At 37.0% G+C, this 27,026-nt stretch overlaps 1 pseudogene; it reads right to left on the reverse strand.

Annotated features, from left to right (window-relative positions):
• Positions 1–7,478: 7,478 nt before the first annotated feature.
• On the reverse strand, positions 7,479–25,207 carry LOC131156079 (uncharacterized; annotated as a pseudogene).
• Positions 25,208–27,026: the final 1,819 nt, after the last annotated feature.

A 27,026-nucleotide genomic window follows, 5' to 3' on the forward strand; every position in this document is an offset into this window, starting at 1 on the left:
TTGCACAAAGTGTTTTTCAGGAATGTTGCATTTATATTGCGATCAATCACTCAAATTCTTTCGTCGTAGTTGCTATAAATTTCGGCAGCATCTCCCCATGGCTCTCCAAGTACACGATATGGGGGAAGTGAAAATTTGGCTAGTCTTCCATCACTAACAAATTGTGACGACACCCCACTATGCACCCATAGAACACAAGTAGAGACGCGCTCGAAATATATAATGACAATTGATAAAGTGTGAACGTTGACAACAATGTAAATACAACTTCCTGAACTGTCCACATTGGACAATCTAAGAATGGTTGAAATACTCACATTACTAATCATAAGTGAAACAAATAATTAATATGTTCAAGTGATTATTAGTCAACATAGTATGACTAATAATCAATTGAAATATAACAATTGATTTGTCTCACATGTACGTTTAGGAATGAATGTATAGTAACCGTTCTCAGACGGGTCTAAGCGTCAATGAATACATGATATGGTAGTAATTAATTTGGCATTTTACTTCATATGAAATTTACTTTTTGACCTTTCACTGTATACTTCAGATTGTTGTTCTTACCTTAATGTCTATGCATTTATGAAATTGTAGAAAAGATAAATCAAGTCCTAACAACAGAAGTAATACAGTTCTAGTATCTTCCAAAAGACAGGTAGAAATCAAAAGCTCCATGTATTTTCATTACTTTTAGAGGCAATACAATGTAGATAGACACATCAAAGCATGCGTACAGCCATTTAAAAGCGTGATAAAACAGAATGCAATAGAAAGCAAATAACATAGAAAGAAATAAAATAACAGCACAAGGGTGCATGAGCACAGTACATAAAAAAAAGAGAAAGCGCATAAAAATATCCCAAGCATCTAGTCTATCCTAATCAGAGTCTGAATCAGAATCGGAACTGCACGAGCAACAAGATGAGGCTACTGCTCTAGCGGCATCTTGGCCCCATGCCATTTCCTCTAGAAGACAACAAATTTTAAGGGTACGAGGGGAGGGTGGTGGTTCCATATATGGGTGTGGCCTGAGGGCTCGAGGCAGCAATAGGTCAGGAAAGTCCACCGGAGGTGGATTATTGTAATCATACGTCATGGTCACCCTATTCGTACGAAACAACACAGGATGAGTGGGCATGTCCTTTGTAATCCTTAGGGTGACATTTGAGGACTGCTCTTTAATGGGTGCCGTAGCAGAATGTGTCGGGGGTAACTGCATATCCTCAAGAGTCACCCTTGGTGCTCTCGTCTCATCCGAAATCCTTTCGTGCTCACTCAGTGTAGCTCGACCCTTGGAAGAAGACTCTCCCCTTGGCGGGTACTAAACCCTCTGCCACTTTGAGGCTGCTCGAGGCTCCATTTGCGGAGGCATTAGTTAGTAAAGAGGAAATCCTACGATTTAAGTTTAAAATTTTTTTTTTTCAAAGGGGCATGCTTAACAAAAAAATTACGAGAAAATATTCACATGACATTCTAGACAGGTGGAGTGGAGCTAGCAAATCTCTGCCTTCGAAACTTATGGATGACTCATTGTTCTTTTGGCTAGGACTGACTTTTAAGGTTTTTTTTTGGGTTTGCAAACTAGTTAATTCTTAGAAATGAGATGGAATACAGTGAAAAATTTAGATATAAAGTTAATAGTTACTTGTTTATTCTTTATCATTCCAACTAGATGAGGTATTCCCGTGGTAAAATTTGGAAATAGTTAAACAAATTTTGTCCTTTTTTTCTCCTTTTTTGACTGTTTTATGCTTTATTTATTATATAAAATAATGGACACTATTTTCCAACAATCTAAGTGCATATTTGGGTAATTCGGAATTTATTCACACAAGTGTTTGATCCTAAATTTATGTTTGTTTTTCCTTTCTTTTAGTGTTTATTTTAGTACGACAATGAAGTTATAGTTCAAATTTTCAAAGAATAAATTATTTTCTTTTGCATAATCTTTATTTTGTCCTTAGATTATTGGAAGCAACATAGCTTAGTTTGTATAGTTAATAATAATGTATAAAATAAACAAAAAAATGAAGAAAAAAAGAATTCAACTTGCATGTATGATGCCACAGTCTAAAGGTAAATTTGTCTCCTTTCAGAAATCCAAGTTTGAAGCTCATGTATTATCCATGCTGCTATTCAGGCCCACTCTCAAATATTCAACCAACCTTTTGCAAATCTCAGTCCATGTGTCTATACTGCAAATTTTGACCTAGGAAAACAAATAAAAATTCATTTATTCAAATTAAATACGATTTAATTCCATATACCCATGTTTATTACATCAGAATAAGCGTTCCAACCCTACACTCCTAACTTCATTTTCCCTATACTCTTATTTGGAAGGTTATGACAAACGATATTAATGTCTCAAGAAATCTATAAAAGGATAAAGAACCTTCTCTAATGTTTTATTTACTTTTTTTAATGTTTGAACATGAATTTCTAATATTTTAGGCTTCTTAAACATTTTATTACACTTGTATCATTGTTTGAGGTTGTTTTCTTGTTTTCTTATCAAACATTAAAAGAGCTTGTTCGTTATAAAAATCTCTCGCAAAGTTAAAATAGATCTTTCTTTCTTTTCTTTTCATGAGATTTCACTTGAAGTATTTCTATTCAAAAAATATTTGCCATTTTATTTCATTTCATGGTATATCAAAAAAGGAAGGAAAGTATAAGTTGAGGACATATTTTTTCCACTTGAACTACAATGGTCGCAAAATTCAACTTTTACGCATTATTTTAACCAAATATTGTTATAAAAGTCTTGATTTAATTTTAAATCTAGGTGGCATCCATAAACCCTCCACAGCTCCAATGGCAGGTTGCCCTTTATCATGTACCAAATTAAAGTTGAGTTATGAAAAATAATTTTTAAAGGAGAAGTGATTAAAAAAAGATTGATTAAGGTAATCAAAAACTTATTTTCAAAACCTAACACTCTATTCAACAAATGCTTCCTATCTTTCACTTCTTAAGAGAGTTCATCCAAAAGAGAGTTTAAACCCATGCTGGATTTTATTAAGATTACTAATTCACATGCAAATTTGGAGTATGGATCCCGATTCTACATTAGAAAAGTCTGATGAGCCAATTTAAAAAAAAAAATAGAATAAATGACATTTATTCAAATAGGAGAATAGACCTTACTAATCCAAATTTGTCTAAACTTAGATTAACAAAATACATGTAAATTTATTAAATAAAGGGCAAAGCCCTCAGTTGATCTATTATACCCCTTCCAAATTTTGTTTAAAAAATACATGCAAAATTTTAATGAGATCCAATGATTCAATCTAGTAGCAGCAAAATAAATTAACTAACCAATGCAAATATCCTTTCAACTACAAATATACATCAAATTAAAACTAAAAAAAATAAAAAACTAAATTCTTCAAGTTCAAAGAAACATATATATCTGCTTGAAAGCTGGAAGGCTTCTGGGTTGATCTTTGTAGCGAAGGCAATGGGGATAGACCCGACTCAGCAGTAGTGACGAAGAGAGTGCGAGACTAAGAGAGAGAGACTTATAGAGAGATTGAGAGATCTATATGTCTGTGTGTGTGTGTGTGTGTGTGAGAGAGAGAGAGAGAGAGAGAGAGAGAGAGAGAGAGAGAGAGAGAGAGGGATACTAGAGAATACAAGCGGGAGAGGCGACTGCGGCTGAGGGAGAGACTCGACGGCGAGTGTGGCAAGTAGTGGTGGCGGCAGCGGCTGTGAGGGTAGTCAGAGGAGGAAGGAAAGGAGGGGAAAGAAGGGAGGAGGGAGAGGAGGGGGCGGCTATGACAGTAGCCAGAGGAGGAAGGAAATGAGGGGAAAGAAGGGAGGAGGGAAAGGAGGGGAAGGAAGGAAGAGGAAAAGGAGGAAAAGGGAAAGCAGAGGTCGGGATCGGGTGAGCATAGAGAGGCGGAGCAGGAAAGGAAAGGAAAATGAGGGAAAAGAAGGAAGGTTAGGATGAAATTTACTAAAGGACTAATAGTGATGAATCCTTAACCATCACTACTAGTAGCGCAATAGTGACAAATTTATTAATTCGTCACTAATGCTCTGCCTCTTTTTCAAGTATTAGTGATGGTCCTCAAATCCGTCACTAATACAAGGGAAATAGTGACGAAATTTAGAAATTCGTTACTAATAGTCTGAAATAAAAAATTAACATTATTTTAGAATACGGAAAGCATTCATGACAAATCTACAAATTCGTCACTATTACTATGAACATAAATTTTTTTTTTTTAATTTTTTTAAACAAAAGAAGTATTAGTGACGAATCTACAAATTCGTCACTATTGGTCTCTTATTAGTGACGAATTTACAACATTGTCACTAATACTCTGAACTGAAATTTTTTTTATTTATTTAAAAAAAATGCATTATTAGTGACGTTTTCAAATCTGTCACTAATAATGACCAATAGTGACGAATTTTGTAATTTGTCACTAATTCTTTGAACTTAAACACTTAACTAAACTTTTTATATATTCATAAATATTAGTAATGACGGTTGGCTAATCGTCACTAATAAGTGACTTTTAGTGATGAATTTAATCCGTCACTAATACCATAAAATCGTTGCTAATATTTTCCCAAAAAAAATTTCACGCGAAAATTATTTACCATGTAGTTTTTAGTGACAAAAATATTAGTGACGGTTTTTAAACCGTCACTAATAGTGTTATATTAGTGATGACTGCTAAAACTGTCACTAATGCGTATACTATTAGTGATGGTTTTGAAGAACCGTGACTAATACAATACTATTAGTGACAATTTTAAAACCGTCACAAATACTTTCGTCACTAAAAACCTATTTTTTCGTAGTGAGCTTCATGTTTTATCATATGAGTATGTGTTGGCGTTTTGAGTCCAATTCATGTTTTCATGCTGACAAACCACCAGTATCTTATGTGTGCATTTAGCGTGTGAATAAGTTTTCATTTCAGTACGAACATAAGATATCAAAAAATGAATGTCAGCTAGAACATAAAGCTCACACTCTCTTGTGATTTACCATGAAGGTTAAAGAGCAGAAAATATCAAGAAGAAGATATTTTGATTTTATTTGTATAATGCATTTAAGTTTTTATATGTTGGTCTATAATAACTACATACATACTGCATGATATGTCTTTATGCTCGGACAGAAACCATAGACAGACATTAGGGTTGAATTTGGTTGAACGATGCTAGGTTTTTTAAGGTAAATTAAAATACCTAGACCTAAGAGAGACTCTAGGTCCTTGCACTTGCACTTAGGAAAGTCCCCATTTTCACATATGTTATCAAGGGAAATTTATTTTCAAAAATAGAACATAAATGCACAAATTTAGTGTGTTCAGTCCACCGAACCACAATACATTAAAACCCTGAGTCCATCGAACCTATCCAGGGTCAAAAAGTTGACCAGTTGGTCGACCATCTCTAAAATTAACTACAGTGCCCTGGTCAATCGAACTAGCATATGGAAATCTCCCGATGCCCCAGTCGACCGAACTCCTAGTTGTAAAATGGCTCGGTCGACCGAACGTTCAACTTCAGTCAACCAAACTTGGCCCGGTCAATCGAACCTTGGAGGTTCTAAATTCGTCTTTAAATGGTCGATCGAACCTGTAGTTCAAAAATGCCATGGACGACCAAACTTAGTGAGATGGTCGACTGAACCTCAAATCCAGTCGACCGAACATCTAAAGTTGGAAATATTTTAAAGGGTAAAAACGTCATTAACTTTTAATTAATTTTTTTCAAAATATCGAGTGTGTTCCTAATGGTCATAATTTTCAAAAAATATATAAATACCCTCTCATTTACTTTGATTAGTAACTTTGATTAGCCTAATTTTTTTCTCAAATCCTTTGTTAATCAAAGTTCCCAAAAATCATTTTTATTGCAAAAAATCATATCTTTGGGGAGTCTCATGAATTGAATTAGGGAGTCTCAACCCCGTAAATGAGACCAATTTGGTTCAGTCCAATAATTGAATTGGGGAGTCTCGGCCCCATAAGTGAGACCGGTTCGGTTTAGCATGAAAATTGAACTAGGGTTTTCCTTGCCTCGTAAGGAGAGGATGTAAAAGGCTTCTACTCCGCCCATTTAAGTGAGCAGGGTTAGTGTAATCCTTGGGGGTATGCCCAAGGCAGGGACATAGGCTAGTTTGACCGAACCTTGATAACAAATATTGTGTGTTGCTCTCCTTCTCTCTCTCTCTCTCTCTCTCTCTCTCTCTCTCTCTCTCTCTCATTTAATTACTACACTTTAATTTTCATATATGCATAGTAGACACCCCAATTTTACCCAAGTCATTCTGAGAAGACCCAGCCTCATAAGAAGTCAACCTTGAATCCCAGGAATGGGAGAATCCAATTGAGTCCCATTTTTTTTCAAAAATAAAGTCTCAATTATTCTTAATTCCGAGTCACAACTGCTTTAAGAAATGAGTTTCGGTCATGTTTAAAATTTAAGTCTAGGCTATTTTGAATAAAATTGAGTTTTGGTCATTTTAAAAATTGAGTCTCAACAATTTTAAAATTTGATTCTCGATTATTTCAAATTTGATTTGTGTCCCGGTTGTTTTTAATTGAGTTCTTTTCAAAATTTAGAAGTTTGAATATTTTAATTGAGCCCCAAGTATTTTAAACCGAGTCTTGGTATTTTTAATTTTCTTAATTGAGTCCTTTTGATTTTTAAATTTGAATCTTTTAATTTTTAAAAAAGGAGTTTGTAAATTGAGTTTTAAAATTTTAAATTAAGTCTTTTAAATTTTAAAGTTGAGGTTTTTCAATTAGGTATTTTATTGAGAAGTGCTTTATTTTAACTTAAGTCTGGATCCTTTTATTTACGGGAATTTAAGTCTACATTTTACTCGGTTTAGGGTGACCAAAATTTATTGGGCCAAAGGAAATTGCGGGCTAGACCCAATTAAAATGTACACGCTAAGGCAAAGGGGGGTAAATAGGCAACAACCCTAAGAGGGGATTCTCCTCACCTCCTCTATAAATTTTCATGAGACACAGCCAGAAAGGGAGGGGGGGGGGGGGAGGCAACCCTAAAAAAGAAAAATTATGATCTTGCTACAGTTGGGAGCCAAGAAAAAAAAAATCCAAACAAAAAAAGCTCTCGTCTTTCTCCCCGACCCCCTGCGCACGACTGCTGAGGTGGAGCCCAGCCTTCCCAAACAACCTCCTTCTCCTTCCTAGTCTCTCAGCACTCTCCTTGAGTTGATCCCTCAGCCCCTTACCCAAGTAGCAGCTCTTTTCCTCTCAGCAATTCTACGAGCAACCCATGAAGTTCTTCTACACACCCCCACGACTCCAGGCTAGCAACCAGTTGCTCCACTCCACGGTTGGTCCACGCTCAACTCCTGCATCGTCCCCGAGCTCCTCTGCAGCAGCTCTACCACTGAGGCTCCCACAACCCTCTTGGCCTCCTTTGCTCTGGTGAGGTACACACAGCCTCCTCAGCAGCCCCTTCTACTACAACTCCGGTAAACCAACAACAGCACCACGAACCAGCGTGCCCCCGCCTGCACGAACCATCTGCAGCACCACCCAGCCACAGCTCCTCTGCTCCGAGGCCAAGTTACACGACGATCCTCTGCAACCTCCTCCGGCCGTGAACCTCTGCTCTAGAACCAGTCCCTCCGACCAAGAGCCCACGGTGAGTTCCCTGCCCCTCTACAAGCGAACACGCAAACACACACACATGGACATGTGATTGCACTTTGTTTTGTTTCATTTTATTTTATTTTTTTAATGATTATTTTTTAATTTTATGTCTGTGCTGGTTTTGGTCCGTTTTGATATATAATATTTAGGTTTTTGTTTTTGTTTATGCATGTATATTTTGAGTTTTCTCCTTATAATGTTTTATTTAGTGTAATACATATTTAGTTTGCATGTTTAACTCTTATGTTACACATTAAAGTGTCTATAATATAGTTGTAGGATTTTTAAAAGTATAACATTTGTTTCAATATTTAGTATCTAGGTTTGTAATTCGTTAGCATTATTTATTTAATGACCATTATTATTATTGTGGAAGCATTATGGTTAAAATTTGTTTTAATGTTTAAGTTTATATTTTTGTTGTATTTAGTTTCATATTAATTTATAGGGTTTCCTTATTTGGATTTTTAGAGTTTCCACTTTATCATATATTGATTTCCATAGTTCGACTATTTCTATATTATCACATATCTGTATTTATTATTTGCATATTGTTACACATTGATTTCTTTTTAGGGTTTAATTACTTCCTTATTGTTGTATATTATTGTTTATGATCGGATTAAAGTTGTATAGGGCTTGTATTGTTATTAATATTATGATGTATACACGTCATTATTCTAGCATCATTTATTATTAGTAATTATGTGCTATGATATATATATACATATTGGTAATGTTATTACTATAGTAGTATTATAAAATGTTATGGGTATTGTATTATTTTCTTTATTTATTTTTATACTTTTTTATTTATTTCTTTTTTCTTTAAGAAAACTATGAAAAGAACCATAAAAAAGAGGAAATTAGAACAATATTTGAAAAACATTTTTGACTTGACTTTCATTATTTGTCTTTTCTTTATTTAATTGTTCAAAATTCAGGATATATAGAAAAGTATAAAATAAAATAGAAAAAGCTGGAAAAATATTTTGAGACATGAAAATAATTTTTTTAACTTTTCATCCCGAATAGGATCTAAAACCTCCCAAGCTAGTATTTTCATACTTAGAAAAACCCTATAAGATTTCTAAATTTTGGGAGTGTATTTTGTACATTATTTTCGAATTAATCCCTATGATTTTAATGTTAGGGTATAAGCTTTCGGGCTTCACGTACCTTTAGTTCTAAGGGAATATGTAAATATTTATACATTACATATATTTTTGTTTTATTTATTTATTTATTTATATATTCATTTTGCATGCGTATTGGTAAATTTACTATAGGAGTAATTTTAAAGACTCATTAAGTTTACTTAGGGATAATTTCAAATTAATTAGGTACCGTTCGTAAGAACAAGCGCGTAGGGGGTGCTCGTACCTTCCCCTCACATAACCGAACTCCCGACCCCAGCTCTAGTAACGTAGATCCTTTCTACCCTTAACAGGTTAGTAATCATGTGTTCTAACCACACTAAAAGGTTAGTGGCGACTCTGACAATTCCTTGTTTTCCTGAAAATTAAAACCACATTTTTATTTCGCCACCTCGGGGCCCACGTGCTCCAGGACGTCACGACAATATGCTTGCTTGTTCACAACTATTCACGTGCACACATTTAATTTAAATAAGATATGTTACACACGTGCATGTCCGCAATAATAGCTTAATCATTTTACATACACGTTTGCATTATGAATGAGATATGAATTGTGGTGAATCGATGTAAATGTTTAAATTAACTGAAATGTTTTAAAACCCAATTCACCCCCCTCTTGGAATCACACCAAAGTTAACAATTGGTATCAGAGCCTGATTGCAATAAACTTAACCACTATTTGCATAAAGATTGCAATGACTTAATTTTTGGTGTATCTCTGTTTTTAGGGTTAACTCTTTGCAAATTCTTTGCTGTTTTTATTGTATAGATTTTACTGTTTGAAAATTGAAAATGATTTTATAAAATCATATGATTGGAGGAGTTGGAAAGTATTTGTCAAAGTTATCATATCCCATTGAAAAATTATTTCAAAATGCTTTGTTTCCCAAAAAATGAAAATGATTTGAAAAAGCATGACATTGTTTGAATGCATATTGTTGACCTTTTGGTCACATCCCTGTTTTGACTATGACAAATCACAGTAACTCATCTCTGTGTTTTGAGTATTTGAACAAGTTTATTTTTCTTACCACGGATAACATGTAAGAAATGGAAGCAGTAAGAGCACCTGAACGAGCATATTCTGGCATATTCCATGGAGTTGTAAAGGAGCCGCGCATGAATCAAGTTGTATTATGTTTTTATATTTATCATTTGGGTATGTAATCTTATATGGTTTGTAATAATTAATACATTTCATGTATGATAGGACAGACAAGCTCAATAACCATAGCTGAATCTTAGGGATCACCCTTCGGTTAACCAATGCTAGATTTTTTTGGGTTAATTCTCAAATGCCTTAGAGTGATATACTACATAAAAATATGTCCTATCTTCTTAAATTTAATCATCATATGAATAAGGTTTATATACAAAGGGATTAGGACTGAAATGCACCTAAAATGCATGTTCGGTTGACCGAGCCAGAATGCATAAGGAGCATTCGGTCAAACAAACTAGTCCATGGTCAACAATTTGACCACACTATGATTGAACAAACCCGGCCAAGATAATATTCCTTGTTCAACAGAACCTCCCTGGGTCAAATGTTGACCCTTTGATCGATTGACCCAAAATGAGCTTCAACACTCTTGTCGACCGATTATCCTCGAGAGAAGCCCCAACTGCCTAGTCGACTGAACCGCACGAATTTGGGAAATCGCCTTCAAAATCTCAAGATGGTCGACCATCTTCTTAGGTCAATTTTTACCTAGTCGACCGAACTGGGACACTCGGTCAACCGAACCTTAAGTACAGTCGACTGACCCTCTCAGGTTGTTGAATTTTTACCGAGACTTAAGCTGGGTTAACTTTAATTAAACTTGCGTAAACTTTTTCAAAAATACCTAGTGTGTCCCCAACAACTATAATTTTTCCAACTTCTATATATAGCCATTCATTTGAAAAGATTAAGGATGATTAGGATTTAAGATAAAGAAAAATTCTCTAATAATATTTTTGTCCAAAATCTCTATATTTCTATATATCTTCAATCCAATTGTAAAAATATACCTCCTATATTCATCTAGTTATTTATCTTGAAAGAAGGTAGTATTCTTTATACTCTTCGCATAGGCTAAACTCTCCTTAGTTTTGATTTGATTACGTGTTGATTTTTGGAGAGCTAGCTAAGGTTTTTCCAATAATATTTCTTTCATAAATATTTTATTAGGACAAACCCTTTGTGTGGCTTAAGATCTTGTATCCTTATTGCAAGTATCATAAGCTTGATTTGTGCATTGACAACAACATCGTTATCAAGCTTAAAAACGCTATTATCTATTGTGCTTCATGTTTAAGAAATATTTATGTGATATTTGTTTTGGGTTATAGAGACTATTTGATTGTGCACACAAGAAGCATATTAACTTGATATCAAAAATCTCAATCTCACATATGCACATTGATATAGATCCTACTGTGAGTTAACACTTGGTTAACAAAATCTCACTTGAGCTTAATATCCTATCATATGTGAGTGTATTATTTGGTTGTGCATATTGGTGCAAATCTGTTTAGTGTAAGAAGCACTTTACTTGTACTTAAATTTTCATATCATTTGTATTCCAAGCATGGGCTTGAAGAGGGAGACTAGCCCTATTGAATAGTCCCTGACTAGCTTAGACCCGGTTAGGAAAGTTAAGTGCACCAACTTGTTAAGGTGTGCACAAGTTCAGGTCAGCCCCGCTAATTGACCTGATTGTAACCAGTGTCGCTTCACCCGTTAAGTGAGCATTAGTGGAATCATCAGACTTGCAAGCTAGAGGTGGGGACGTAGGCACAGTTGGCCAAACCCCGATAACATATCATGTGTCCACTTTACATCACCGCAATTTATTTACTACACATGTATGTTACATTGTGAATGCTATGCATGATTTATATTTTCGCATATTGTACACATCTGCGCATTTAGAATTACATAGAAAGACCCTACGTTGCGAAATAATACTGATATCTTATTTAACCTTGTAGAAAAAGTTTAAAATTCTAATTCACCCCCATCTTGGGAATACACCAATTCCAACACATATCATTTGAATGTCATGCATATTTTTTTTGTTGTGCCTTAGTCACTAATGTTTTTACATAGTTCATAATCCTTGAGTACTAAGGATTTTGGGAACCATTTGAGGTATGAAAAACCGAGAGAGAGAGTTGAACACCACTATGATCTTAAATGTCTAAGAAGGAGTAAAACACAAAGGTATATCTATCCTCATTCTATTTTATTAAATTCTCAATCCATTGATTCATACTATTTATATTAAGTTTTATCTTTTTATGAATCATGTATTTTAATTATATGCCATCTTATGAGAAGCCATATAGGAATACTTGTTATACTTATAGGATGACTGTTTTGAATGAAAAGGGGTGTCGCGGCGTCCCGGGAGCGCGTGTGCCCCGGGCGGTGAGGTTAAAATCAATTTAAAATTTTCATGAAAAAAACATGGTATAGGAGTCGCCACTAACCTTTAGTGCGGTTAGAACACATGATTACTACCCCATTAGGGGTAGAATCGGTCTACATTACCAGAGTTAGGCTCGGGAGTTCGGTTACGCGAGGGGAAGGTACGAGCACCCCCTACGCGCCCATTCTTACGAACGGTACCTAATTAATTTAAAATTATCCCTAAGTTAATCTAATAATTCTTTAAATTACTCCTTTTTTTTATGAATTTATAAGTACATGTAAAAAATAAATACATAAATAAATAAATAAATAAAATAATAAATAAATAAAGATAATATATATATATATATAGATATTCCCTCAGAGCTTAGGGTACGTGATGCCCGAAGGCTCATACCCTCGCAATAAAATCATAGGGAAATAAAAACCAAAAAATATTTAATAACAAAAATGTAATAATACTAAAATAGTTACAAGTTAATACAAGTACTAAAAATAAATCAGTTGAATATACGTATGCTTCAAGTGAGAATAATGATAGTAATAATAATAGAGATAATTAATACAATAATAATATTAATAGTAATAATAGACAATACATTAATGATGATAATAATAATGGTAATAAATAATAGAAGCAACAAAGATAATATACGTATTTTGATAATATGATACTTACCTTATTATTAACACGCAGTTAAGGACATGCACATATATATAAACAATTAATTAAGGAAACAAATCAGTCTTAGGATTAAAATATGGAAACTAAGTAGCCCTAAGATTAATCTGTAAATATACAATAATATATATGGAAAACAATTAATAAAATTATGGTAACAAAATCAACCCTAACCAACAATGATAATACAATAAATCAGAATATGATATACAATGTTAAAAATATATAACAGCAATGCAATAATTTTAAATATGCAATAATATACAATATCAATAAACACAAATATATAATAAGGATAAAGCATCAAACAATTAAACATTAATGTGGACATCCTGAATAAATATACAAATAAAAATAAATATATTGTCATACAAACCCCCTAAATACATATACAAATAATAATAAAAAAAAAATTGCATATATAACAATGATGAAATATTAACAATAAAAATGCCCTAAATAAATATACAAACATGAATACCTAAGCAATGCTTTTTACAAATAATAAACAACAATAATATCTAGTGATAATAACAAATGATACACAATAATAACTATATGTTAACAATATGAAATAACAAACCCTAATAAAATAAGAACATATATATGACTACAAAAACAATACAAAATAACAAATCGCAAAATTACTTACATAATATAAGCATACATTTGATAATAACATGATAAGTAAAAAAAACCATAATATTACTTATTTAATAATTATACAATTCAAAATTTTAAAAATTGAAACCAGCCTCAACAAATATAAAGGAAACCGTGGGTGTTGCCGGAGACGAAGGTGGCTTCGGGTGGTTGCAGCAGAGTTGCAGAGGGAGAGGCGCGTGAGGGAGCTGGGCGGCGACGGTGACCTGACGTGACGAATGGGTGAGGATGGAGAGCTGCCGCCGGGGTTGCAGAGGTCCTCGAGTCTGCTTGTGGTAGCTTGAAACAGAGGAGCTACTATGGCTGCCTCGGCTGGACTTGGGGAGGTCTGATGGTGCGTCGTGGCCGTAGGGGTGGTGCCGGTGGTTATGGTGGTTGGCGGCGCTGGAGATCCTGGAGGCTGGCCGTGAATCTTGGATGCCGTGGAGATGCTGTGCCGGAGCTGGGTTGAGTTGTAGAGGGGTCCATGGACTGCTAGGTGTGCGGTTGCAGGTGACGACGGAGGATGGGTGGTGCTACGGTGGCGTGGAGAAGCCCGCAGGGGCTGTCTGCTGGTGTTGTGTGAGCGGCTGGCCGCTGGCCTGCTGCGTGTTCTGGTGTTCACGGGGGCTGGCAACTGTGTTGGCTTCCAGAGTTGCAGCAGTAGCTAGCGGCCGGAGAAGAAGGAGAGAACAGAGAGGGAAGGCAGGGAAGGTTCAGAAGTTGCTGGAGGATGGTGGATGTCGGTCGTGTGTGTGGGAAAGGGTGAGGGAGAGGACCAGAAGAAGAAGAAGGAAAAGATTTTTTTTTTTTTTGTGCTCCGTTTGCTCGGCTGTGCCCCCGATTGTGCGTGCCCTACTGCGCTGTGCGCCCCCCCCCCCCCCTTTTATAAAAACTCAACCCTAAAAATTCCTTCTTCTCCTTTCCTTTTTCATTTTTATTCCCTTCATATTTTATGGTAATAATATATATAATAGTAATGACAGAAAATAATAATAATAATAATAATAATAATAACAAGATAAATAAATACTAGTAATAATAATAATGATAATAAAGATACTAAAAATAATAGTGACAATAAAATAATAACAATAATAATAATAATAATAATAATAATAACCGAAATAAACAATAATAATAATAATAGTAATAACAAAGATAAATAAATAAAATAATAATAATAATAATAATAGTAATAATAAAGGTAATCATACTAATAATAATAATAATTAAAAATAATGTCAATAATAATGAAAATAATAATAAATAATAATAATAATAATAAACAATATAAATAGAAATAAAAACAAAAGTAATAATAATAATACTAATGAAAAATAATAATAATAAATAAGAGAATAGTAATAATAGTAATAAAAATACTAATGATAATAAAAATAATAAAAATAATAATGAAAATAATAATAATAATAATAATAATAATAATAATAATAATAAGGTACTATTAATAATACTAATAATAATAATAATAAAGAAAATAATATTAATAATAATAATAATAATAATAATAATAATAATAATAATAACAAAGATAAATAAATAAAATAATAATAATAATAATAGTAATAATAAAGGTAAACATACTGATAATAATAATAATTAAAAATAATGTCAATAATAATGAAAATAATAATAAATAATAATAATAATAATAAACAATATAAATAGAAATAAAAACAAAAGTAATAATAATAATACTAATGAAAAATAATAATAATAAATAAGATAATAGTAATAATAGTAATAAAAATACTAATGATAATAAAAATAATAAAAATAATAATGAAAATAATAAAGTACTATTAATAATACTAATAATAATAATAATACAGAAAATAATAATAATAATAATAATAATAATAATAATAATAATAATAATAACAAGATTAGTGAAGATTAATAATAATAATAATAATAAGAATAAATAATAATAATACTAATAATAATAAAATAATAATAATAATAGTAATACATATATTGGGCCTGGGTAAAAATGGGGTGTCTACAGCTGCCCCTCTTTGTAGGATTTGTTGCTTCAAAGTAAAAGTAAGATCTCTCATACGTTATTTGTGGCAACAAACCTGCAAAGATAAAAGACGCTGATTTTGGACCAGGCCCCTTGTAACGGAAGAGACCAAAATGATTTGTGAAAACCGATTTGCATGTATGCTTGAGAGCACATGAGAATGACTTGCGTCGAGTGTAGGAACCCGAGCTATAGTTCATGAGAGGTGACTTGCACCGGGTGTAGGAACTCGAGCTATAGTTCACGGAGGGGTGACTTGCACCGGGTGTAGGAACCCGAGCTATAGTGCACGGAAGGTGACTTGCACCGGGTGTAGGAAACCCAAGCTATAGTTCACGGAAAGGTGACTTGCACCGGGTGTAGGAACCCGGGCTATAGTGCATGGAAGGTGACTTGCACCGGGTGTAGGAACCTGCTATAGTTCACGGAGGATGACTTGCACCGGGTGTAGGAACCCGAGCTATAGTTCGTGGAAGGGTGACTTGCACCGGATATAGGAACCCGAGCTATAGTTCACGAAAGGTGACTTGCATCGGGTGTAAGAACCTGAGCTATAGTTCACAAAGGGTGACTTGCACCGGGTGTAGGAACCTGAGCTATAGTTCACGGAAGGGTGACTTGCACCGGGTGTAGGAACCCGAGCTATAGTTCACGAAGGGTGACTTGCACCGGGTGTAGGAACCCGAGCTATAGTTCACGAAGGATGACTTGCACCGGGTGTAGGAACCCGAGCTATAGTTCATGAAGGGTGACTTGCACCGGGTGTAGGAACCTGAGCTATAATTCAAGGAGAATGACTTGCCTCGGGTGTAGGAACCCGAGCTATAGTTCATGAGGAGTGACTTGCATCGGGTGTAGGAACCCGAGCTATAGTTCACGGAGGATGACTTGCACCGGGTGTAGGAACCCGAGCTATAGTTCATGAGGGGTGACTTGCATCGGGTGTAGGAACCCGAGCTATAGTTCATGGAGTAATAACTCAAACATTAGTGAGACTAAGGTCGTTTGGATAATGATTAAAAGAGATGCATGACAAGAGGGGTATGACTAGAATGCAGTAGTGCATGTATGCTGTCTACTGTGGTGCCAGAACATGGGGATATGTTGCTACATGTTTTTATGCAATGCCTAAAATGCATGGTAATGAATGAAGGAAATGCCTGAATCTTTTCCCCTGGTGCGTCTGTGATCAATAACCTCATCTTTCATCTTGACCATGCTTTTGATACTTGCCACATCTGTAACTGATCTTGGCTCAATTTTCTTAATTCATCCAATCATGGAGACGATTGACTTGGCTAAAAGGAAACTCACTAAAAAAATCTGCCTCGGTTGAATGGATCTACAACCAATATTAACCCTGTTTGCTTAATGCAATTGGATAGGGAGACAAGTTTTGACACGACAATTGCCTCATTGCAAATGCATTAGTAAAAGCTCTCAGTTTCATATGAAGGCCACAACCTCCTCAGATTCTTCCTTATTCATCGGTTGTACACCACATTTCCAAAGCTCTAAGTCATATTTGCTGATCATGCCTGAAACAGGAAGCATACTAGCGAACTCTTTTGATTACCCTACTCTTGAGACTTATGAAAAAGGCCTTTTTTTTTTTTTTTTTTTTTTTTTTTGTTTTTGAGAAATATCCAACCATGTAATTGTAACATCCCTTTGCTATATCAAAAGATCATATATGCAAGATGACTAGTTTACCAGACTTAAATGTCAGTTCAAAGGAAAAACTTTATACCAGTATTCAAAAAGTCGAAGCACATGAATGTTAAGTTGTCAAGCTTAATTCCCCTTTGACTGATTTTTTTCTTTTTCGTTGATGACCCCAAACATTTCTCCCTCTTTTCGCCTTATTCTGTTGCGAACCCCTATAATTCTTAAGTTAAACTATTGCCTCAGGTTCAGTTCATGTTTTGATCTCAAGATGGTCTTTAAGACTCAGGACGAAACGTAGGCTTGGGGATATAGGTTTTCTGAAGAAGAGGGAAACTATGGCTCAAAAATCCCAACCCATAATGACATTCTCTGCCCCAGTTTAAGTTGAGGTACTTTGTTTTGGCTTTGACCGAACTTGTCTTTTGAACAAGCTGCCTACGTACCTTTTCAGGATCAGGTCATTACGTAGTTCAGACTCAATCATTGAGCCTGACAAATCATTAGAGACAACAATGTATACCAATCTGGTCAGGTCTTTCATTTGGACTGTAATATAGGCTAGGGGTACGGGTTAAAGAAAGAAAGAGTTAAATAAGGCTCAAAATCAGCACTTTCATTGAGGGCAACTTGGTCAAAGATCACATGCGTAGTGTGTCCCTTATTTTCTTTCTCTTTTCTTCTTTTTCCATTTGCTTTTGCTGCTCCCTTTTGTTTTTCTCTTTCATGAAGGGATTTGGTCATTTTTGTTTGGACTTCATTTGGGACTAATCCTTTGAAATTGCCCCAATATGGGGTGTGATCCTTTGACGGGTTAATAAAAAATTGAATTTTCCAGGCTCAAGAAGGGCTTGCAAGGGATCTCTTTTTGTTTCTTTTGGGTAGCAGAAAGATGGCCTGCCATCATTTCGAGTAGCCAATTGTTGTCTCATATGACTTGCCAGACCCTAAAGGACCCATACCCAGGTTAAATTTTGTAAACTGACTTTTGAAAAAAATACTGGTTTATCATTTAGGCTCAATTTGGTTATCAAATGGTAAATTGTTATTTGGCTTTTTGTAGGAAAGCAGATCGGCCAACGATGGCCATCTATCATTTGATCAAAACATGAATAATGAACAGTCATTAGATTTATGAAGCAAATCGTCATTTTATTGAATTTCCTTGAGAGTTTACCGCATCTGAGTTTGTGGGGTGCACCAGATCGGCTCCATCCATGTCTGATAACAATAAGGCCCCTCCTGAAAATGCTTTCTTTACCACATACGGCCCTTCATAATTTGGGGTCCACTTACCTCTGGGGTCATTATGAATTGGTAAAATCTTTTTCAAAACTAGATCTCCTTCTTGAAACTGTCGAATACGTACTTTCTTGTTAAAAGCTCTCATCATTCTCCTTTGGTATAATTGCCCATGAACTATAGCTGTCAATCTTTTTTCTTCAATTAGATTCAACTGGTCATATCTAGATTGCACCCATTCTGCTTCGATTAACTCTGCTTCTTTTAAGACTCGTAACGATGGAATCTCAACTTCTATCGGAATTACAGCTTCCATTCCATATACCAAAGAGAAAGGGGTAGCCCCTGTAGATGTTCGAACAGTGGTCCGATAGGCCAATAAAGCGACAGGTAACTTCTCATGCCAATCTCTATAGGTCCCTGTCATTTTTTCCAAGATGCTCTTGATGTTCTTATTGGCTGCTTCCACTGCTCCATTCATTTGGGGTCGATAGGGGGCTGAATTATGATGCTTGACCTTGAACTGACTGCATAATTTTGTCATGACCTCGTTGTTCAAGTTTTTAGCATTGTCTGATATTATCCTTTCTAGGATCCCATACCTGCAAATTAATTCTCTCCTGATAAAACGATTGATTACATTTTGAGTGACATTAGAGTATGATGCTGCTTCTACCCATTTTGTGAAGTAGTCAATGGCCACGAAAATGAATCGATGCCCATTACTGGCCTTCGGGGTTATTGGTCCGATCACATCCATGCCCCATGCTGAGAAAGGCCAAGGTGTAGATAAAACCTGGAGTTGAGTGGGTGGGACTTGTGTGCGATCTCCATAGATTTGACACTTATGGCACTTTCGAACATACTCCATACAATCCCGTTCCATGGTTATCCAATAGTATCCACTCCTTAGGATTTTTCGGGCCAACGAGTGTCCTCCCGCATGGGTCCCACAAACGCCATCGTGTACTTCCTGTATGATTTTTCTGGCCTCTTGCAACTCCACGCACCGTAGGAGGGTCATATCATGGTTCCTTTTATACAATATTTCCCCATCTAAGAAGAATCCCATAGCTAGCCTCCAAATTGTCTTTCGGTCATTATTAGAGGCTCCTATGGGATACTCCTTCCATTGAATGTATGTTTTGATATCATGAAACCATGGCTTCCCATCGGCTTCTTCCGTCATTATACAATATGCAGGTTCCCTATGCATCCTTATTCGAATGGGTTCAATCTCTATTCCGGACTCAACCTTAAATAAAGCCGCCAATGTTGTTAGCGCATCAGGTATTAAGTTACTCTCTCTCGGTAAATGCGAAAAACTGATAGTATTGAATTCCTGCATCATTTCCTGAATGAACTCCTGATATGGTATTAATTTGGAATCCCGGGTTTCCCACTTTCCAGTCAACTGATAAATTACCAAAGCAGAATCTCCTTTTACAATCAATTTTTTAATGCCTCGGTCAATAGCCGCCTGTAAGCCCAATACGCACGCTTCATACTCAGCTATATTATTGGTACACGGAAAGGTGAGTTTGGCTGTGACTGGGTAATATTTACCCTCTGGTGATATGAGTACAGCCCTTGTTCCATGCCCCCATACGTTGGTTGCCCCATCAAATAGCATCATCCACCCAACATTACCTTCCTTTTCTTGATCAATTGAATCAATATCTTGATCCGGGAAGTCAAACTCCATGGATTGGTAATCATTAATGGCCCTATCAGCCAAATATTCTACTATAATGCTCCCTTTGATGGCTTTTCTCGTCACATATGTAATATCATATTCAGTCAACAGCATTTGCCAACGAGCCATCCGTCCTGTTACTGCAGGTTTCTCGAAAACATACTTAATCGGATCCATTTTAGAAATCAGCCATGTTGTGTAATACAGCGTGTATTGCCTTAATCTACTAACCACCCACACCAAAGCGCAACACGTCTTCTCCAGGTTAGAGTACCTAGATTCGTATTCCGTGAACTTTTTGCTTAAATAATAGATGGCGCGCTCCTTTCTTCCAGACTCATCGTGTTGTCCTAATACACACCCCATGGAATTCTCTGATACTACTAAGTACAATATAAGAGGCCTTCCGGGTACAGGGGGAACCAAAACTGGAGGGTTCAATAGATATTCTTTTATTCTCTCAAAAGCTTTCTGACATTCTTCACTCCATTTTTCGGGGTTATCCTTCTTCAGCAGCTTAAATATGGGCTCACAAGTAGCAGTCAATTGAGATATAAATCAAGCTATTTAGTTCAATTGGCCTAGGAAACTCCTGACTTCTTTTTCGGTTTTGGGACTAGGCATTTCTCGAATAGCTTTTATTTTATCTGGGTCTACTTCAATCCCTTTCTCACTTACGATAAATCCCAACAATTTTCCTGAAGAAGCTCCGAATGTACATTTTTCTGGATTTAATTTCAGTTGACATTTTCGTAGCCTTTTAAATAGCTTCCTTAAGTTCATCACATGGCTATACTCATCTCGAGACTTAACAATCATGTCGTCCACATATACTTCTATCTCCTTATGCATCAAGTCATGGAATAATGTTACCATGGCTCTCTGATAGGTTGCCCCTGCATTCTTTAAACCAAAGGGCATAACTTTGTAGCAAAAGGTCCCCCATAAGGTGATAAACGTGGTCTTCTCTTTATCTTCTGGGGCCATCTTAATTTGATTATATCCAGAAAACCCATCCATGAATGAAAACAGGGCATGTCCCGCCGTATTGTCTACCAGCACATCTATGTGTGGAAGTGGGAAATTATCTTTAGGGCTAGCTTTATTCAAGTCTCGATAGTCAACACACACTCTCACTTTTCCATTTTTCTTCATTATTGGAACTACATTGGCCATCCACTCTGGATATTTGGCTACTTCTAAAAAACCAGCCTCAAACTGCTTCTGTACCTCTTCTTTTATTTTGATCAACATATCTGGGCGCATTCTCCTTAGTTTCTGTTTTACCGGTTTGCTATCTGGGTAAATAGGTATTTTATGTGTTACTAAGTCCGTATCCAATCCCGGCATGTCCTGATATGACCATGCGAAAACATCTTGGTATTCCTTCAGAAGGTTTATCATTTCGCATCTTTCTTTTCCTCCCAATAGTGCCCCAATTTTTACTTCTTTTGGTTCCTCATTAGTCCCCAAATTTATTGTGACCGTGGGGTCACTACTGGTTAAAGTTGGTTTTTCATCTGATTTCAACATTCTTTGCATTTCAGGTGATAAGTCAGTCTCCTCTTCTATTTCAGCTTCTAGGATTAAGTTTTCAAAGTTAACATCAATTTCTGGCTCCTGAATACTGGTATGATTATTTTCCCTATCCCTGCATAAAACAAAGGTAAACAATTCTTTGACAAATGACCCAATAAATGCAAAAGAAATGCATACTTGTTTTATTTGATGAAAAAGACAAACGGTCCAAGGCAATAATGTCCACGGATTACAAAAAGAAAGCAAAATGAGCAAAAGCTATTACATGAAGTGAATTGGGTAATCAAAAGATGTCCAGTTCTGAATTTCTGTTCCTGTGGTCAATGGGTAGATCCATCTACTTGAGTCATTCATGTGGTCCCCTGATTCCAAGGTCAATATGCTCATCTGTTTCATTTCTTCCTCAAGAGTGACTTGATTGCCCTTTCGAAAGGTCTGATTTATTAGCGGGACTTCTACCCCCCATTTGGTACTTACTCTTCCTGTGCGCCTCTCGATTCGGAGTATTCTTTTCTCTTCTGCCTTCTTCTTATGGTCAGCTAAAGTAGGAGTATATCCGATGCCGTATCTCTCATTCATGCCTTCTAGTAACAATGGCATTGCGATGCCCTGGAGATACTTCCCCAACCTTTTTCCTGGGCAAAACCCTGATTTAATCATTTCAGTAGCCACCATACGCATGGAAGAAGAGATCCGAGGTCGAGGGATAAAAGATCCCTCCATTATAGTAATGACGTTGATGATCTCAAATGCTCGGAATGAATCTTCGTGGGCTTCTTCAGCTGCTTCCACATAGGGAGTGGAAGAAGGTTTAGTAACCATTATATCGGTTTCTCCATAAACACATACCAGTTTATCCCCTACCACAAATTTCACTCGCTGATGCAAAGAGGAGGGAATTGCCCCAGTATTATGTATCCAAGGCCTTCCCAAGAGACAACTGTATGAAGGTGTAATATCCATGACTTGAAAAGTGATATCGAAAGTTACGGGTCCAATCTGAATAGGGATGTCAAGCGACCCTACGGACTCTCTTCGTGTTCCATCGAAGGCACGCACCACCAAATTGTTGGGTATCACATAAGAAGGATCAATGGGTAACCTCTGCAGTGTAGTCATTGGCATAACATTGAGGGATGACCCATTATCTATCAAGACTCGAGACATCATATGATCCTTACATTTGGTGGATATATGCAGCGCCTTGTTGTGCCCCTGGCCTTCTGGCGGAATTTCTTCATCAGTAAAAGTGATGTAGTTGGAGGCTGCCAGACTTCCAATCACATGATTGAATTTATCAACGCTGATATCTTGGGGAATGTAGGCTTGATTTAGAACTTTAAGTAACGCCTCCCGATGGGTCTCTGAATTTAGTAGAAGTGACAAAACAGATATGTGAGCAGGCATTTTCTTTAGTTGGTCCACAATGTTGTACTCGCTGTGCTTTATTATCTTCAGGAATTCTTCGGCCTCTCCATTGGATATTGGACTTTTCACTGCCCTGTCTGGTTCCCCTGCATTCTGTCGATTTGTTTTAGAAGAATATGGCATATACACCCTACCACTTCGAGTTATCCCTTTTACCCCTGCTATATTGCTGGTGCTTCCTTCGACATACGCTTCACATTCATATTTCCAGGGTACTGCTTGGTTACTCTTGTATGGGAATGGCCTGGGAGTAGAGATCACCAAGCGAGCTGGCGCTTCCTGTGTGGGAAGAGCCTTGTTCATGGTAGGTATGAATGGTTGATTAGTCCACCGGTGATATACTGGTCTGTTTTCCCCAACGACTGCAATTTCTCCAATTTTGTGGGTACAACCGATCTCTATAAACTTGTTATCCACCATCTTTTGCAAAAACATTCTAAAAGTTACACACTTTTTCACCGATCTTCCTTCTTTGCTCTGACATAAACAAAGTGCATTAGTGGGGCAAACAGCCTCTTGCCCTATCCGACCTGCCGCAATAAGTTCATTGAACACCCAATCTAAAGACATTTGTTCAAATCCACCTCGTTCATCCCTTCTTCTATCATTCCGACATTGTTACCCCCATGATTGGGCAAAGGGTTCCCTTGAATTCCTGGTTGTTTATCATCAAATGCTAGCCATCCGGCTTCTCTTAGTGTTTGAACCTTATTTTTGAATGCCCAACAACGTTCAATAGTGTGCCCGGGAGTGTTAGCGTGATATGCACACTTGGCTTCGGGGTCATACCATTGCGGATAAGGTGCCGAAATGACCATTCCAGGAATGACTGAAACTAAGTTCCTTTCCATCAATTGTGGGAATAATTCTGAGTATGTCATTGGAATAGGATCTATCCTTCTCGTATTTCTCTGGATGCCTCTATCATGAGTTCGCACATTTGGTTGGGTAGGCATGGTCCCAGAAGGAACAACTTGGGGTCTACCTCCTGTATGAACTGTCTGATTGACAGAGGGTTCGAAAGCAAAATTCCTCCTAGCCCCTGGGCCATGCTCTCTTTGATATTGTTGTCTTTGAACCATCTGAACCTCTTCTTCCTTCTTCTTGCTTGTTTACTTCTTGCCTAGGCCAGTCTCTGTACTAATACTTTTAGTTCTCCCGACTTTAATGGCCGTTTCAATCCTCTCTCCGGTAGAGACAATGTCCATGAAGTCATGGGGGGTTGCTCCTAAGAGATGTCCGAAGTAAGGATCTTTCAAGGTATTCACAAATAGGGAAATAGCCTCCCTGTCTTCCACCAGAGGATTGACTTGGATAGATATGTCCCTCCACCTGTATGCATATTCTCTAAATGTTTCGGTGGGCTTCATTTGCATACTCTGCAAGGTCATACGATCGGGTGCCATTTCTATAACATGGCGGTATTAAGCTATGAAAGAATTAGCCAGATCTTTCCATGTGCGGATTCGAGCCCGATCTTGTTGAATATACCACCTGATAGCTGCACCTGTCAAGCTATCTTGAAAGCAATGCATCATGAGTCTCTCATTATCGGAATGTGCAGCCATTTTTTGGCAATACAGGCGCAGGTGAGTTCGAGGACAATTAGTTCCATTAAATTTTTCAAAATCTAGCACTTTGAATTTCAGTGGCAGGGTGACCTTTGGCACGAGGCACAAATCATTGGGATCTACAGAGTCGAATGTATTGGATCCCTCAACAGCTTTCAAGCGTTCCTCGAGTACGTCGTATCGACGTTCAGTTTCAGATCTGTTCATCCCCAGATCAGAAGCTATTAATGGGGGAGTCCCCACTACTGGAAACCCCTGTGCTGGTACATTAGGAATGAACGGGGGTATACTTGGCATCGAACCCTCCATGACGCTAGGTAGTGGAGCTGACGTTTGTCCACGCACTGGGGTAAACCCTGGAGGATGAGTGGGGTCCATATCTGTCTCCGGATCATTCTGCACTGCTTTTCCTTTGTTCGTCAACAATTCTAGGATCTTGCTCATTTTTTCATTCAATTCTTCTTGTCCCTGCTCTATGCCCAGGACTCTACCTTCCAACTGTTCACTCATTTCTTTTGCCCTTCTCCTGGTATTGTATTGATGCGTGACAGTTTCAATGTTGCTTGCTCAGACGAATTCTGTGGCTAGGCACTGCAAACCAAAACTTTCCCCTTTTAGAACTGTGAACGCGTAGGTATGAAGGTATGAAATATGATGGCCTTTTTAAGACATGTGTAAAATTCACAAATATAAAACATATGTATGCAGCCTAATGTACTTTAACCAAGGTTCATGGAAAAGATCATCATCATTCTAGAAGAAAAATCTACTTTTCATTAAAAGGATCTTTTTATACAATATGTCATTCATCCCTGTTCCTTATTTTTATTGCCTACAACACTTTCAGAAATAATCCAATCGAATATTGAACCAAGATCTGCTCATGATTTCATAACCTCTACATCTTGCTGTGTCATCTTCTTATGCAAAGCTCGGAACTTGGCTTCCCAGTAGCCAGCTTTTGTTATGCATGGCTCCATCTTTTCCAGAACTTGGTTATATTTGCCTCTCTGCTCATCCCACTGATTTTCTAATTCCTGTATGTAGAGTGATTTCCTTTCATTTTCAGTTCTGGCTTCTTCTAACATCTGAGACTTCTGGTCCAATGCTACTTGGAGTGCTCGTCTTTTCTTTCTTAATGCCATTATTTCCCTTTCTGATTGTAAACACTGAGCTTTTTGTCGCTTGATTTTTCGACGATAGAATGTAACCAACTTCTCTTCTTTTTGCCTTTCTTGTTGATCCTTCATTACTACCCACATTGCTTTTTCTTCTGCTAATCGTAGCCCTTCTTGCAAATTTTCCTGTATGTCTTCTGCTGGTGCCTTTGTTTGGGCTATAGGATCCCTCGCCATTTGTTTGACCTGTGAATTCACTCTGTTAGCCAACCATAGTTCATAGTTTCTTTGAGTACCTGAACCTTGATGGCCTGATTCTATTAAGTACACATGTCTCCATGCTACTGTAAATTCTCGGACTCGTCTTTGATCATCACCTGTTTCGTTCGAGAATCGAGAATTAGCCAGTCCGTGTGTCATGGGTATAAACTGGGTTGCCCCTATTTGCCTTCTAAGCATAAGGGGCGCATACGCTATCCCTCCCCAAGGGCCAAGCAGAGGCACCCATGGGAGATTTCCACACCTGTATATGACATTGGACGGGCCCATCCATGGTGCTTGCCAAACGAGTCCCCTGCTGACTAAATGTCGTAGTCTTGACTTCCATTCAAATTTATTGGCATGTTTTTCCCACTGGACGGTTTCGAATTCTGCTAAGGGAATTCTGAGTGTCGAGTAAGTGGTACGAAAAGCCCCGGGGTGCAAGGTAAGTGACTCATTATCCATACATACAGTAGGGGCACACAACATCTCATTCTCGTACGTCTTTTGACCTGACACTCATGGAGAGATCGAAAAGTCTCGGCCAGGATTCCAGGGACTGGGTTGATTCCTTCCTTTACCTGTGCTACAAAAGAAATAGTATTCTGATAGTTTCCTACCATCCTTTGGAAATATGATTAAGCCATAAATAGCTTAAGGCTACATATGGCATCTGAGCCTCTTCCCAGCGTCCTTTTCTAATAGTCGCTCAAGCATGGCCAGGTGATTTTGGTATCTTCTGTCTTCGGAATTTTAACCCCGATGAAGTCATGCAATTCTTTACAAAAATTGCTCTAGAGTCATGCACGTAAGTTTTGTAGGGCGTCGTTAACTTAGCTAAATGCAGCAAGGAGGTATATTCCTCAATAGTTGGTGCCATGTCT

The sequence above is a fragment of the Malania oleifera genome, chromosome 5, assembly GCF_029873635.1.
Source record: "Malania oleifera isolate guangnan ecotype guangnan chromosome 5, ASM2987363v1, whole genome shotgun sequence".
Classification (NCBI taxonomy): Eukaryota; Viridiplantae; Streptophyta; class Magnoliopsida; order Santalales; family Ximeniaceae; genus Malania; species Malania oleifera.